Genomic DNA, 15,947 nt, shown 5'->3' with positions numbered 1-15,947 from the left:
ACTTCTGCTGTGTGGGGACAGAGTAGCTGAGGACGAATAGGCTTCTCCTAGGTCTCTGCACTTATCTGTAACTTCTGCTGTGTGGGGACAGAGTAGCTGAGGACGAATAGGCTTCTCCTAGGTCTCTGCACTTATCTGTAACTTCTGCTATGTGGGGACAGAGTAGCTGAGGACGAATAGGCTTCTCCTAGGTCTCTGCACTTATCTGTAACTTCTGCTGTGTAGGGACAGAGTAGCTGAGGACGAATAGGCTTCTCCTAGGTCTCTGCACTTATCTGTAACTTCTGCTGTGTGGGGACAGAGTAGCTGAGGATGAATAGGCTTCTCCTAGGACTCTGCACTTATCTGTAACTTCTGCTGTGTGGGGACAGACTAGCTGAGGACGAATAGGCTTCTCCTAGGTCTCTGCACTTATCTGTAACTTCTGCTGTGTGGGGACAGAGTAGCTGAGGACAAATAGGCTTCTCCTAGGTCTCTGCACTTATCTGTAACTTCTGCTGTGTGGGGACAGAGTAGCTGAGGACGAATAGGCTTCTCCTAGGTCTCTGCACTTATCTGTAACTTCTGCTGTGTGGGGACAGACTAGCTGAGGACGAATAGGCTTCTCCTAGGACTCTGCACTTATCTGTAACTTCTGCTGTGTGGGGACAGAGTAGCTGAGGACGAATAGGCTTCTCCTAGGACTCTGCACTTATCTGTAACTTCTGCTGTGTGGGGACAGAGTAGCTGAGGACGAATAGGCTTCTCCTAGGTCTTTGCACTTATCTGTAACTTCTGCTGTGTGGGGACAGAGTAGCTGAGGATGAATAGGCTTTTCCTAGTGTAACACCCCATAGCTTTTTGTGCAATGATGATGTTTAATGCTAAACCTTTTCTTTTCTTTCCCTCATTAGTTGCAGTGCACAGTTATGCCCACTAGGGGTGTACTTAGAAAAGATTGCTGTGTCACACTAGGAACCAAGTTTGGAGAGGACAGTTCCTGAGGGGGAGGGTTTTGTTGGATGTGTGAGGAAGGTTGGAAAAGGATGCTGTGGATGCAGTTCAAGAGAGAGTTACTGGATTGTCTGGCCAGACAGAAGATCAAGCTGTATACTGCACTGGGACCAGAGAGAGAGTGGATTGTTTCTTGGAAGGAGAAAGACTAAATGGTAGTGAGTTGCTGGCATTTTCTGCTCTCAGAGGTAACAGATCTGCACACCATACTAAAGTATTATGAACATTGCATCCAGGAGAGTGTGAGATCAACACAAACTAATACCCTGCATTCACCTCCAGCTGCATTGATATAAGCTGTGTGTCTGGAAGACACTGTGTGGACTCTCCTAATGTATATTTCTCATGCTGATATTGAAATCTTCACAAGGCAAATGCTTAGAGCCTAAGGACCCCGTTCTGAATCATATAGCTTAGTAAAGTGCAGGGAATCATAGGTTCTGGACTTGGACACCAGTTAAGGATTTTCCTACACAAGTGAGCTACACTGTCCACCATTGCTATAAATATTTAACCGAGAAGACGGGCCCCAACGCATGCAGCTGCCAACTATTTTCCTTTTTCTTTTCTGCTAACGCTGGGACTATATTTGTGTTTCCTTTGGGTATATTTAAGCGTTGGAAGCCTTCTACAGGGTTTCAATATCTAACATTTGTTTTACTCTCATCATTTGCAGTGAAACTTGTTATAGAGACACCCTGTGGAGAAAAGTGTAATTGATTGAGATTTTTGTGTAAGAAGCTGTTTGACCGCGCATTGCATGTAATACTGCAGTAATTTTATAACTAGTAATATTCTGTGCAAGTTTGACTGCTTACCATTATTTTGTTTAGGGTCACATTGTTGAAAATAAACGGGCCCATTGTTCATATAAACTGTGTCTGAGTATTGGGGAAGAAAAAGGGAGTTCACCAGAGCAAAGAGAGATCTGAACCTACTATTCCACTTCTAAGGTACACCCACGGGTGCGCTACATTTGGGGGCTCGTCCGGGATTCCATTTCAGACCATAACTCTGTTTCCCTTTTTTTTTTTTAAGCACAGTAAAGACAACAAAATGGATTCAAAGTTAGTCACTGAGTGGTGTCAGACTTGTAGAGTGGACTTAGACAAAGCACTTGCATTAATAGTCCCCAGTACTGAAATGTCCCGCCGTCAGCTTTATGATTTGATGGAAAAGATTATCCCAGGAGAACATTGTTTAATTAGAGATATCAAAGTAAATAGGGACACAGAAGAGGAGAGGACCAATGTTCTGTTTGAGTGGGAGACACCAGTGTCAGCGTTAGATTTCCCTGAGGACTTTGAATTTGGGAAAGAGGGACTCAAAGCTAGATTGGTTCGACCAGAGTTTTTGCCTGGAAACAAGTCAGTAGATGCAAATGACATGGTCACCACCTCTGGGTTAGTACAAGCACTGACCGAAGTAATGAGTAAATGTGCGACTCTGGGCCAGAAATCTTTGGCATCTGAATACCGCAAGTTAAAGTTCTTCTCAGGGACTCAGCCCACACCAAATGGGGAGGAGGAGTTTGAACCCTGGCTGGATCAAGTGCTTCAAGTAATAGAAGAATGGAATGTGTCGGAAGCTGTTAAGAAACAGCGAGTTGCCGAAAGTCTCAAAGGGGCAGCCGCAGAAGTGATCAGAAATCTAAGACTGAGCAAAAGGGCCTGCTCTGCTAGAGACTACTTGAACGCTTTACAAGATGTTTTTGGGCGAACTGAGACAGTGGAGGAGCTTCAATATAAGTTCACGCATACCTATCAGACGGAGGGGGAGAAATTGTCCCAGTATATTAGGCGGTTGGATCGAATTCTTCATCAACTATTGCTCAAGAAGGGGATAAACTCAGACCAAGTAGATCAGAAAAGAGTTCAGCAGATATTTCAGGGTGCATTGCCTCTAGATCCCATCATGATAAAAATGCGGGCACAAACAAACCAGACACCTTTAATGTATCATCAGTTGGTGAAAGCTGTCAGAGAGGAAGAAGCTGTATTGGAAGAGAGGAGCTCCTCTCAGGTACAAACAGGAGCAATGGTTCACAGCGCCTCTAGTTCCGAAGCATCACAGATACAGTCACAAGTGGCCACATTAGCAGATGCAATAACACAGATTGTCAAGACAGTAGAGGGGCTACAGAAGACAGTCAAGACACTAGCAGAAGAGAAGCAAACAGAGGCAGCATCCACAGGTATGGCAGTCAGAAGAGAATTGAATGCAGTCAGATCAAGAGCATTTGTTGGATTCTGTTACCGATGTGGAGAGACAGGACACATGAGACGGAGATGTCCGAATCCTGAGAATCTAAGGAGAGTAAATGAAATGTTTTTGGCGAACTCGACGCAGGGAAACTTCAGAGGGCCTCAGTGAAGGAGCCAACTGTGTGCCCAAGTTTAAAGCGCTCCATAAATAACACCATGAAGGAAAGAACCCCTGCCTCGAATTCTTCGCCCATTTACATTTCAGATGACAGAAGACTAACACGGCCTGATTCTTTGAAGGAGAGAGCAAAAGTTTTAGGACTACCATCTACCGCTCATCAGCATGCCGACTGTAAGGCAGTGGAAAGAACAAGGAATGAGAAGCTGCCAGCTGGTCTAATTGGGCCGTCCCCTCTAGTGCCAATTAAAATAGAAGGAATCTATAGCAAAGCTTTGTTGGACACTGGGGCTCAGGTTACTATTTTATTCAGAGACTTTTATCAGAAGCAACTGAAACACTTGCCGCTTCAAAGACTGGAAGATCTGGAGATTTGGGGTCTGAGCGACACAAAGTTCCCATATGATGGCTACGTCTCACTCAAGTTAGAGTTCCCTACCTCAGTGGTGGGGATCAGCGAAGAAGTTAACACTCTAGCTGTTGTGTGCCCAAGACCTAAAGAGAAGGGAGAAGCTGCCATGTTGGTTGGGACAAATACAGATTTTATTCGGAGATTGTTGAGACCACAGTTGGCTGAGAATTGTCTTTCACTTCACCCATTCTTAAAACCAGTGTACTATGCTTTGAAAAAGGAGAAGATCAACCCAAAAGAAGAGATTGGGCATGTTTGGTCCCCTTCCGGAAGAGAACATGTCATTCAACCAGGAAGAATAACTTGTCTAAGGGCAAAGGTGAGGATGTGTGGAATGGCAACTACCTCCCACTTCATGACGGAGATGGGCTCCGAAATAGAATTGCCACCTGGTCTGGAGTTAATACCAGAGGTCTGGCCAGCTGACAAATTGAAGCACCCGCATGATACCTTGTCAGTGGGGTTGAAGAACAAGGGGAGCACTCCCATTATCCTTCGCTCTCAAGTCCGTCTGGGAAATGTATATGCTGCCACTCCTTTGCCTCCAAGTGATAACGTCAATATAGATGAACTGAACCTGGAAGATGTTGACTTAGGAGGTGGTATCTTGCCACCAGAATGGATGGTTCGAATTAAAGAGATGCTAAAGCAAAAGAAGAACTGTTTTTCTGCAGGTGAATATGACATAGGTCGTTCTAAGAGTGCAATGCATAGCATCAGGCTGATGGAAGATCGGCCCTTCAGGGAACGCTCACGAAGAGTTGCTCCGGGAGATTTGGAGGACCTACGACAGCACTTGATGGAACTGAAAGCCGCTGGGGTGATTCAGGAGTCCAGAAGCCCTTATGCCTCCCCCATTGTGGTTGTCAGAAAAAAAAATGGATCAATACGCATGTGCGTTGACTACCGCACTTTGAATCAGCGAACCATCCCTGATCAATACACCACCCCACGGATAGAGGATGCACTTAATTGTTTGGTGGGCAGCAAATGGTTCAGTGTGTTAGATCTGAGGAGTGGATACTACCAAATTCCAATGGATCCTACAGATAGAGAAAAGACTGCATTCATCACTCCTCTGGGGTTCTTTGAGTTCAATGACATGCCCCAAGGCCTATCAAACGCACCAGCAACTTTTCAGCGGCTCATGGAAAGAACAGTTGGAGATATGCATCTTCTTGAAGTACTTGTCTACCTGGATGACATCATTGTCTTCGGGAAAACTTTAGAAGAGCATGAGGCAAGGCTAAGGAAAGTGTTGGATAGGATTGAAAAAGAAGGATTGAAACTATCCTTAGACAAATGCAAATTTTTCCAGCCATCAGTGACATATGTCGGACACGTGGTGTCTGCAGAGGGGATAGCAACAGATCCCAGCAAAGTTGAAGCAGTGACATCTTGGCCTAAGCCCCGAACCATCACAGAGTTGCGCTCTTTTCTTGGGTTCTGTAGCTATTATAGAAGATTTGTACAAGGGTTTGCCAAGACAGCCCGACCCCTAAACCAACTGCTTCAAAGTAATGTGGATCTCACTGACTCAGATGAAGGTTTCAAGTTGAAGAAAGTGAGGGGATCAAGAGGGCCTAAAGAGTGTATTGAGGGCCGCTGGACCTCTGAGTGTGATGAAGCATTTGAAGAGCTCAAACATTGTCTTACTCATGCTCCAGTGCTAGCCTATGCTGACTCGACTAAGCCCTATACACTCCATGTAGATGCTAGCAGAGAAGGTCTGGGAGGAGTTCTCTATCAAGAGCAAGACAAGGGGCTGAGGCCTGTGGCTTTCATTAGCAGAAGTCTATCCCCCACAGAAAAGAACTATCCAGCCCACAAATTGGAATTTCTTGCCTTGAAATGGGCTGTAGTGGATAAACTGCATGACTACCTTTATGGGGCTGAGTTCGAAGTTCAGACAGATAATAATCCTTTGACTTACATACAGACTACTGCAAAGTTGGATGCCACTGGACATAGATGGATGGCTGCTCTGTCCAACTACAATTTCAGTCTGAAGTATCGTCCGGGCACACAGAATGGAGATGCTGATGGTCTATCCCGTAGACCTCATGAAGATTTACACCCTGATAATGAATGGGTAGAAATACCTGCACCAGGAGTGAGAGCTATGTGCAAATTTTCAACAGTCCAGTCGAGAAGTGAGTGTTGTGCCCAGAGCCTAGTTCTACCAGCCGAAAGTCTACCTTCATCCTTTTGCAATCCAGTCACTCTGCAGGCTTCTTCATTACCAGTTTTGAGCCACAGTGATCTCAGAAGAGATCAGAAAGAAGATCCTTTAGGAAAACTAGCAGTGGCAGCCTTAGAGAAGAACCAAGTTGACATTCTTCGTACAGATGCCCACCCAATGGCGAGGCTGTTGGTCAAAGAGTGGGACCGGTTGCAAATACGAAGTGGACTTGTATACAGGAGGGCCCCAAGTACCGTCAATAGTGAAAAATGGCAGTTATTACTCCCCCAGAAGTACAAGGAGACAGTACTTTGTGCGTTACATGATGAACATGGCCATCTGGGTTATGACAGAACTTTGGGGCTCGTGAGAGACAGATTTTACTGGCCATGTATGAAGCAAGACATAGAAGACTATTGCCGTTCCTGTTTGTGTTGTATTCAAAGAAAGACGTTGCCCACAAGAGCTGCTCCCTTGGGACAGTTAGAGAGTGGAGGACCATTAGAACTTGTATGCATAGACTTTCTCAGTATTGAACCTGACGAAGGGGGAATTAGCAACGTGTTGGTTGTGACAGACCATTATACCAGATACGCTCAGGCATTCCCTGCTCGTGATCAGAAAGCTCTCACAGTGGCTAAACTGCTTGTTGAAAAGTTCTTTGTCCATTATGGTCTACCAAAGAGAATTCATTCTGACCAGGGGCGTGATTTTGAGAGCAAACTTGTAAAAGAACTACTGACACTTTTGGGGGTGCAGAAGAGTCGCACCACCCCATATCATCCGCAAGGGGATGCCCAGCCTGAACGCTTCAACAGGACTTTACTTGACATGCTGGGGACTTTGTCTATTGAAAAAAAGAGTCATTGGAGTAGACATGTGGCAACAGTGGTGCATGCCTATAACAGTACAAAAAATGATGCCACAGGGTTCTCGCCTTACTTTTTAATGTTTGGGCGAGAGGCTCGTCTCCCTGTCGATCTGACATTTGGAGTCTCTGCTGATGACACTCCGGTGAACTCTCACACTAGCTATGTGGAGAGACTCAAGAAAGGTCTTAAGCAAGCGTATGAGTTGGCTGAAATCTCTTCAGGACTGCGACATCAACAGAATAAGGCTCGCTATGACAAGAAAGTGAAAGCACATGATCTTCAGCCAGGGGACCGAGTTCTTTTGAGGAATGTGGGCCTGCAAGGCAAGCACAAATTAGCAAATCGATGGGGTTCTGATCGCTACATAATCTGCTCCCAACTACCAAACATTCCAGTCTACCAGGTTCGCCCTGAAGGAAAGGAAGGACCAATTAAGACTTGGCATCGCAACAACCTGATGCCCCTAGCAGAAACTGTGAGGATAATAAATTCTGAACCCAAACGTGTACAAGGAAAATCAAATTCAAGGCGGTCCAGCAGACTGCAGAGAAAAGGAGAGACTACTCCGTCAGCTGAAGAACCAGTGACCCCCCTTGATGGGGAAGAAGACAGTGATAGTGAGTGGGGTATAGATGGACTTTTCTATGATAGTATGTACAACCCCATTGAAAGCGATCTGAATGCTAATGCTCTAGAGTTCGTCCCTTGTCAAGTTGACCAATCCAAAACAGGCATTCGTCTGGAGGGTTCTTTGGCCCTGAATGAGCAACAAAATGAGAGTTTTCCCCTGCCTACTATGGACAATGACCTTTTGTTTGCTGTCAATTCAAGTGTGGGTGACTCCCAGGTTACTCCAGAAATAGAGGACGTGACTACTGCAGAAACAAAGTGTGAGTGTGTCAATGATGCACCACCTGTTGAAGCATGCTCCCCAGTCAACACCTCTGAACTAAGGCCACCCAGACAGATAAGGCCTCCACAGAGACTCACATATGACACTATGGGAAATAGTACTCAAGAACCTGTAAGCACTGCACATCGAGGAGTCTACGCTCATGTTCCCTTTGCTCTTTGCTCCAAAGGTGACCCTCTCCCCACAATAATGTGTACTAATGACACTCCATGGTGGAATGTCCCATTTGACTACAGTGGCAATGTTCAGTTAGTTGTACACTAAACGAAAAAACAAAAACAAAAAAAGAAAACGTTAGATTTGAGCCATTCTTTGGGAGGACCCAAGACATTTTAAGTGGGGGGAGAGTGTAACACCCCATAGCTTTTTGTGCAATGATGATGTTTAATGCTAAACCTTTTCTTTTCTTTCCCTCATTAGTTGCAGTGCACAGTTATGCCCACTAGGGGTGTACTTAGAAAAGATTGCTGTGTCACACTAGGAACCAAGTTTGGAGAGGACAGTTCCTGAGGGGGAGGGTTTTGTTGGATGTGTGAGGAAGGTTGGAAAAGGATGCTGTGGATGCAGTTCAAGAGAGAGTTACTGGATTGTCTGGCCAGACAGAAGATCAAGCTGTATACTGCACTGGGACCAGAGAGAGAGTGGATTGTTTCTTGGAAGGAGAAAGACTAAATGGTAGTGAGTTGCTGGCATTTTCTGCTCTCAGAGGTAACAGATCTGCACACCATACTAAAGTATTATGAACATTGCATCCAGGAGAGTGTGAGATCAACACAAACTAATACCCTGCATTCACCTCCAGCTGCATTGATATAAGCTGTGTGTCTGGAAGACACTGTGTGGACTCTCCTAATGTATATTTCTCATGCTGATATTGAAATCTTCACAAGGCAAATGCTTAGAGCCTAAGGACCCCGTTCTGAATCATATAGCTTAGTAAAGTGCAGGGAATCATAGGTTCTGGACTTGGACACCAGTTAAGGATTTTCCTACACAAGTGAGTTACACTGTCCGCCATTGTTATAAATATTTAACCGAGAAGACGGGCCCCAACGCATGCAGCTGCCAACTATTTTCCTTTTTCTTTTCTGCTAACGCTGGGACTATATTTGTGTTTCCTTTGGGTATATTTAAGCGTTGGAAGCCTTCTACAGGGTTTAATATACTCAGCTGTTGTATTTTCATTTGATTAGAGTCAATATCTAACATTTGTTTTACTCTCATCATTTGCAGTGAAACTTGTTATAGAGACACCCTGTGGAGAAAAGTGTAATTGATTGAGATTTTTGTGTAAGAAGCTGTTTGACCGCGCATTGCATGTAATACTGCAGTAATTTTATAACTAGTAATATTCTGTGCAAGTTTGACTGCTTACCATTATTTTGTTTAGGGTCACATTGTTGAAAATAAACGGGCCCATTGTTCATATAAACTGTGTCTGAGTATTGGGGAAGAAAAAGGGAGTTCACCAGAGCAAAGAGAGATCTGAACCTACTATTCCACTTCTAAGGTACACCCACGGGTGCGCTACACTAGGTTTCTGCACTTATCTGTAACTTCTGCTGTGTGGGGACAGAGTAGCTGAGGACGAATAGGCTTCTCCTAGGTCTCTGCACTTATCTGTAACTTCTGCTGTGTGGGGACAGAGTAGCTGAGGACAAATAGGCTTCTCCTAGGTCTCTGCACTTATCTGTAACTTCTGCTGTGTGGGGACAGACTAGCTGAGGACGAATAGGCTTCTCCTAGGACTCTGCACTTATCTGTAACTTCTGCTGTGTGGGGACAGAGTAGCTGAGGACGAATAGGCTTCTCCTAGGTCTCTGCACTTATGGTAGAGTCTAAATCCTAGGCAGCTAAAGGACCTGGTCCCTCTGCTGCCTAGGAAATAGCCTGCTCTATGTGACATTGCTAAATCCTAGCCAGCTAAAGGACCTGGTCCTTCTGCTGCCTAGGAAATAGCCTGCTCTATGTGAGATTGCTAAATCCTAGCCAGAAAAAGGACCTGGTCCTTCTGTTGACTAGAAAATTAGCTTATGCTATATAAAAAGGCTGGATCCTATAGGATAAATGACTAGGTCCTTCTGCTGCCTAGGAAATAGCTTATAATATATACAAAGACTGGATCCCACAGGATAAAGGACCTGGTCCTTCTGTTGACTAGGAAATTAGCTTATTCTACATAAAAAGATTGGATCTTATAGGATAAATGACGTGGTCCTTCTGCGGCCTAGGAAATGGCTTATAATATATACAAAGACTGGATCCCACAGGATAAAGGACCTGGTCCATCTGTTGACTAGGAAATTAGCTTATGCTATATAAAAAGGTTGGATACTATAGGATAAATGACTAGGTCCTTCTGCTGCCTAGGAAATAGCCTGCTCTATGTGAGATTAATAAATCCTAGCCAGCTAAAGGACCTGGTCCTTCTGTTGACTAGGAAATTAGCTTATGCTATATAAAAAGGTTGGATACTATAGGATAAATGACTAGGTCCTTCTGCTGCCTAGGAAATAGCCTGCTCTATGTGAGATTAATAAATCCTAGCCAGCTAAAGGACCTGGTCCTTCTGTTGACTAGGAAATTAGCTTATGCTATATAAAAAGGTTGGATACTATAGGATACATGACCTGGTCCTTCTGCTGCCTAGGAAATAGCCTGCTCTATGTGAGATTAATAAATCCTAGCCAGCTAAAGGACCTGGTCCTACTGTTGACTAGGAAATTAGCTTATGCTATATAAAAAGGCTGGATCTTATAGGATAAATGACGTGGTCCTTCTGCTGCCTAGGAAATAGCTTATAATATATACAAAGACTGGATCCCACAGGATAAAGGACCTGGTCCATCTGTTGACTAGGAAATTAGCTTATTCTACATAAAAAGGTTGGATACTATAGGATAAATGACTAGGTCCTTCTGCTGCCTAGGAAATAGCCTGCTCTATGTGAGATTAATAAATCCTAGCCAGAAAAAGGACCTGGTCCTTCTGTTGACTAGGAAATTAGCTTATGCTATATAAAAAGGCTGGATCTTATAGGATAAATGACGTGGTCCTTCTGCTGCCTAGGAAATAGCTTATAATAAATACAAAGACTGGATCCCACAGGATAAAGGACCTGGTCCTTCTGTTGACTAGGAAATTAGCTTATTCTACATAAAAAGATTGGATACTATAGGATAAATGACGTGGTCCTTCTGCGGCCTAGGAAATGGCTTATAATATATACAAAGACTGGATCCCACAGGATAAAGGACCTGGTCCATCTGTTGACTAGGAAATTAGCTTATGCTATATAAAAAGGTTGGATACTATAGGATAAATGACTAGGTACTTCTGCTCCCTAGGAAATAGCCTGCTCTATGTGAGATTAATAAATCCTAGCCAGCTAAAGGACCTGGTCCTTCTGTTGACTAGGAAATTAGCTTATGCTATATAAAAAGGTTGGATACTATAGGATAAATGACTAGGTACTTCTGCTCCCTAGGAAATAGCCTGCTCTATGTGAGATTAATAAATCCTAGCCAGCTAAAGGACCTGGTCCTTCTGTTGACTAGGAAATTAGCTTATTCTATATAAAAAGGTTGGATACTATAGTATAAATGACTAGGTCCTTCTGCTGCCTAGGAAATAGCCTGCTCTATGTGAGATTGCTAAATCCTAGCCAGCTAAAGGACCTGGTCCCTCTGCTGCCTAGGAAATAGCCTGCTCTATGTGAGATTGCTAAATACTAGCCAGAAAAAGGACCTGGTCCTTCTGTTGACTAGGAAATTAGCTTATGCTATATAAAAGGGCTGGATCTTATAGGATAAATGACGTGGTCCTTCTGCTGCCTAGGAAATAGCTTATAATATATACAAAGACTGGATCCCACAGGATAAAGGACCTGGTCCTTCTGTTGACTAGGAAATTAGCTTATGCTATATAAAAAGGTTGGATACTATAGGATAAATGACTAGGTCCTTCTGCTGCCTAGGAAATAGCCTGCTCTATGTGAGATTAATAAATCCTAGCCAGCTAAAGGACCTGGTCCTTCTGTTGACTAGGAAATTAGCTTATTCTATATAAAAAGGTTGGATACTATAGGATAAATGACTAGGTCCTTCTGCTGCCTAGGAAATAGCCTGCTCTATGTGAGATTGCTAAATCCTAGCCAGAAAAAGGACCTGGTCCTTCTGTTGACTAGGAAATTAGCTTATGCTATATAAAAAGGCTGGATCTTATAGGATAAATGACGTGGTCCTTCTGCTGCCTAGGAAATAGCTTATAATATATACAAAGACTGTATACTAATTGCCTCTCTATAGTGCACAGCAAATGATTGATAGCATCGCTGTATAGCCATGTTTTATCATAAGAAATGCTGATAATTGAAAACAGTTGTATATCAGAAGCATAGGTATGAGGATGTGCGATGTAGAGATTCTCTCCACATATCCATACAATTTAGGCTATAAACTTCTTTTCCCCCCTCCCCTGAATCAGCACTCCTCCCCATGTGGCTCAGGTGCTTTTTAATTAGCAGAAGTCTGCAAAGGGTTTATATATTCCTACCACATCTCAGTTGGAGTTCCTGAGAGGCTGTGAACAGGTGAGCCATTTGCACCAGTTCACATGCGGCGCTGGACGGCGGCCGTCTCTGCTTCTGTGCCGTGCTGGTGGAGTGATGGGACCCGGGGCCCATGTGGCCTCACTGTACAGTGGGGCCGCTGTGCGGCTGCTGGATCCCATTGCCTGCTGGAGCGGTGTGGAGGCGCGGTGGTCGCCGCACGGCTCTGCGCCATGGTTAGAGTAGGTTCCCACTTAAACAAGAGGCATCCTTGTCGCGGTAAGTGGGCCTATGCGCTTTGATCAAACTGTATACTAATTGCCTCTCTATAGTGCACAGCAAATGATTGATAGCATCGCTGTATAGCCATGTTTTATCATAAGAAATGCTGATAATTGAAAACAGTTGTATATCAGAAGCATAGGTATGAGGATGTGCGATTTAGAGATTCTCTCTACATATCCATATACAAAGACTGGATCCCACAGGATAAAGGACCTGGTCCTTCTGTTGACTAGGAAATTAGCTTATGCTATATAAAAAGGTTGGATACTATGGGATAAATGACTAGGTCCTTCTGCTGCCTAGGAAATAGCCTGCTCTATGTGAGATTAATAAATCCTAGCCAGCTAAAGGACCTGGTCCTTCTGTTGACTAGGAAATTAGCTTATTCTATATAAAAAGGTTGGATACTATAGGATAAATGACTAGGTCCTTCTGCTGCCTAGGAAATAGCCTGCTCTATGTGAGATTGCTAAATCCTAGCCAGAAAAAGGACCTGGTCCTTCTGTTGACTAGGAAATTAGCTTATGCTATATAAAAAGGCTGGATCTTATAGGATAAATGACGTGGTCCTTCTGCGGCCTAGGAAATGGCTTATAATATATACAAAGACTGGATCCCACAGGATAAAGGACCTGGTCCATCTGTTGACTAGGAAATTAGCTTATGCTATATAAAAAGGCTGGATCTTATAGGATAAATGACTAGGTACTTCTGCTCCCTAGGAAATAGCCTGCTCTATGTGAGATTAATAAATCCTAGCCAGCTAAAGGACCTGGTCCTTCTGTTGACTAGGAAATTAGCTTATTCTATATAAAAAGGTTGGATACTATAGTATAAATGACTAGGTCCTTCTGCTGCCTAGGAAATAGCCTGCTCTATGTGAGATTGCTAAATCCTAGCCAGCTAAAGGACCTGGTCCCTCTGCTGCCTAGGAAATAGCCTGCTCTATGTGAGATTGCTAAATACTAGCCAGAAAAAGGACCTGGTCCTTCTGTTGACTAGGAAATTAGCTTATGCTATATAAAAGGGCTGGATCTTATAGGATAAATGACGTGGTCCTTCTGCTGCCTAGGAAATAGCTTATAATATATACAAAGACTGGATCCCACAGGATAAAGGACCTGGTCCTTCTGTTGACTGGGAAATTAGCTTATGCTATATAAAAAGGTTGGATACTATAGGATACATGACCTGGTCCTTCTGCTGCCTAGGAAATAGCCTGCTCTATGTGAGATTGCTAAATCCTAGCCAGAAAAAGGACCTGGTCCTTCTGTTGACTAGGAAATTAGCTTATGCTATATAAAAAGGCTGGATTTTATAGGATAAATGACGTGGTCCTTCTGCTGCCTAGGAAATAGCTTATAATATATACAAAGACTGGATCCCACAGGATAAAGGACCTGGTCCTTCTGTTGACTAGGAAATTAGCTTATTCTACATAAAAAGGTTGGATACTATAGGATAAATGACTAGGTCCTTCTGCTGCCTAGGAAATAGCCTGCTCTATGTGAGATTAATCAATCCTAGCCAGAAAAAGGACCTGGTCCTTCTGTTGACTAGGAAATTAGCTTATTCTACATAAAAAGGCTGGATCCTATAGGATAAAGGACCTGGTCCTTCTGTGGCCTAGGAAATGGCTTATAATATATACAAAGACTGGATCCCACAGGATAAAGGACCTGGTCCTTCTGCGGCCTAGGAAATAGCTTATAATATATACAAAGACTGGATACTATAGGATAAAGGACCTGGTCCTTCTGCTGACTAGGAAATGGCTTATAATATATACAAAGACTGGATCCCACAGGATAAAGAACCTGGTCCTTCTGCTGACTAGGAAATAGCTTATGCTCCCGCTCATTATAGTATTACAACAAAGTTTTCTACGAATCCACTTCCGATGAATCATCCGAAGTCGATTCGCTCATCCCTAGATGTTTTCATCTCTGGTGTTGTAGTACAGCACCTGTAAACCCCAAGAGTGCCATGGACAAATGTGTGATACTCTGTGTACAGCACTGCAGAGTATTGCAGCGCTATCATCATTAGTCTAATTAATTAGCTGCATGAGTTTACAGCACTTGTTACCAAACAATAATGGCTCTCACATGTAAACACTATGAAGAAGTGTGTCTTATAGCATGCAATCTAACTTTCAGAGTAGCGTTTAACAAGTGCTGACTGATATACAAAATATATATTGCTTGTATAGATCAGTCTAACAGTTGTTGATGGCTCTTGCAAGTACAGAACTTGAATTACTATGATTCTGAAGAACCAAGTAGAGTGTACCACCTACAGTATCTCCACAGTCGGAGTATGATGAGTATGTTCCAGAAGTAAAAAAGCTGTGAAAGTTCCCCCTTTATTAGATATGGATGCTGGGCTTTGTGCAGGTTTATACACCCTGACTTCTCTATGTATATGCTAGACTTAATGCAATAAAGGACATGGTCCCTCTGTCCGTTATAAATCAGCTCACGTTATCTTGGAACCATAGAATCTTATTTATATCTACAAGGGCCTATATTCTAGAAGCCAGATATTACATCCCTTAGCTTACCAGTACACAAATTAAATGAGAAAATAACATTCAATAGTCTTTTTTCTCGTACAGTGTTCATTTTAGGACATGGTCAGATATCATAATCAAGTATCATAATATCAGTGTGAGGCGAAATACTATCTGACACCGATATCGGAGTTTGACTTTGATGTCTGACTTTCTTCACAGGTCAGGGTCAAATTCACGATGAGATATAGATTTACTTTTTGAACTGTGTGATTTAGCATAAAAATAAATACTTCAGTGCAAAGTGGGTTTACTTACGTTAAATTGCATTAGCGGGTTCACTTCCTTTATAATGCAATAAGCGATTCACTTATTTTATAGTGCATTGGAAGTTCACATACTTTAGGTTACAATAGGTGTTTACTACATTTAGAGTGCAATAAAGGGTTCATTTACTTTACAGTGCAATAGGGAGCTCACTTTAGGGTGCAACAGGGGTTTGCTTACTTAAAGGGGTTGTCTCACTTCAGTGGCATTTATCATGTAGAGAAAGTATCCAAGTCACTTTCTAATGTATTGTTATTATCTGTGACGAAAGCACCTTCATCACTGGGAGTTGGAGAGGTCTGCTTGCCAGCCTCTTGCCCTGTGACGCCATTAACAAGCACAATTGACATTGCCTGTGACGCAATTAACAAGCACAAGGGACATTGCATGTGATACATTTAACAAACACAATGGGCCTTTTTAAATTGACGAACGCCCAGCGGGGCTTGGTCATCGACCGCATGGAACTATGTCCGGCCCGTTAATCCAATCATCTCCAGGATAGAGAGGAGGGATTTTA

Source organism: Bufo bufo, chromosome 1 (genome assembly GCF_905171765.1).
Source record: "Bufo bufo chromosome 1, aBufBuf1.1, whole genome shotgun sequence".
Classification (NCBI taxonomy): domain Eukaryota; kingdom Metazoa; phylum Chordata; class Amphibia; order Anura; family Bufonidae; genus Bufo; species Bufo bufo.
Note: the sequence above shows the minus strand (reverse complement) of the source record.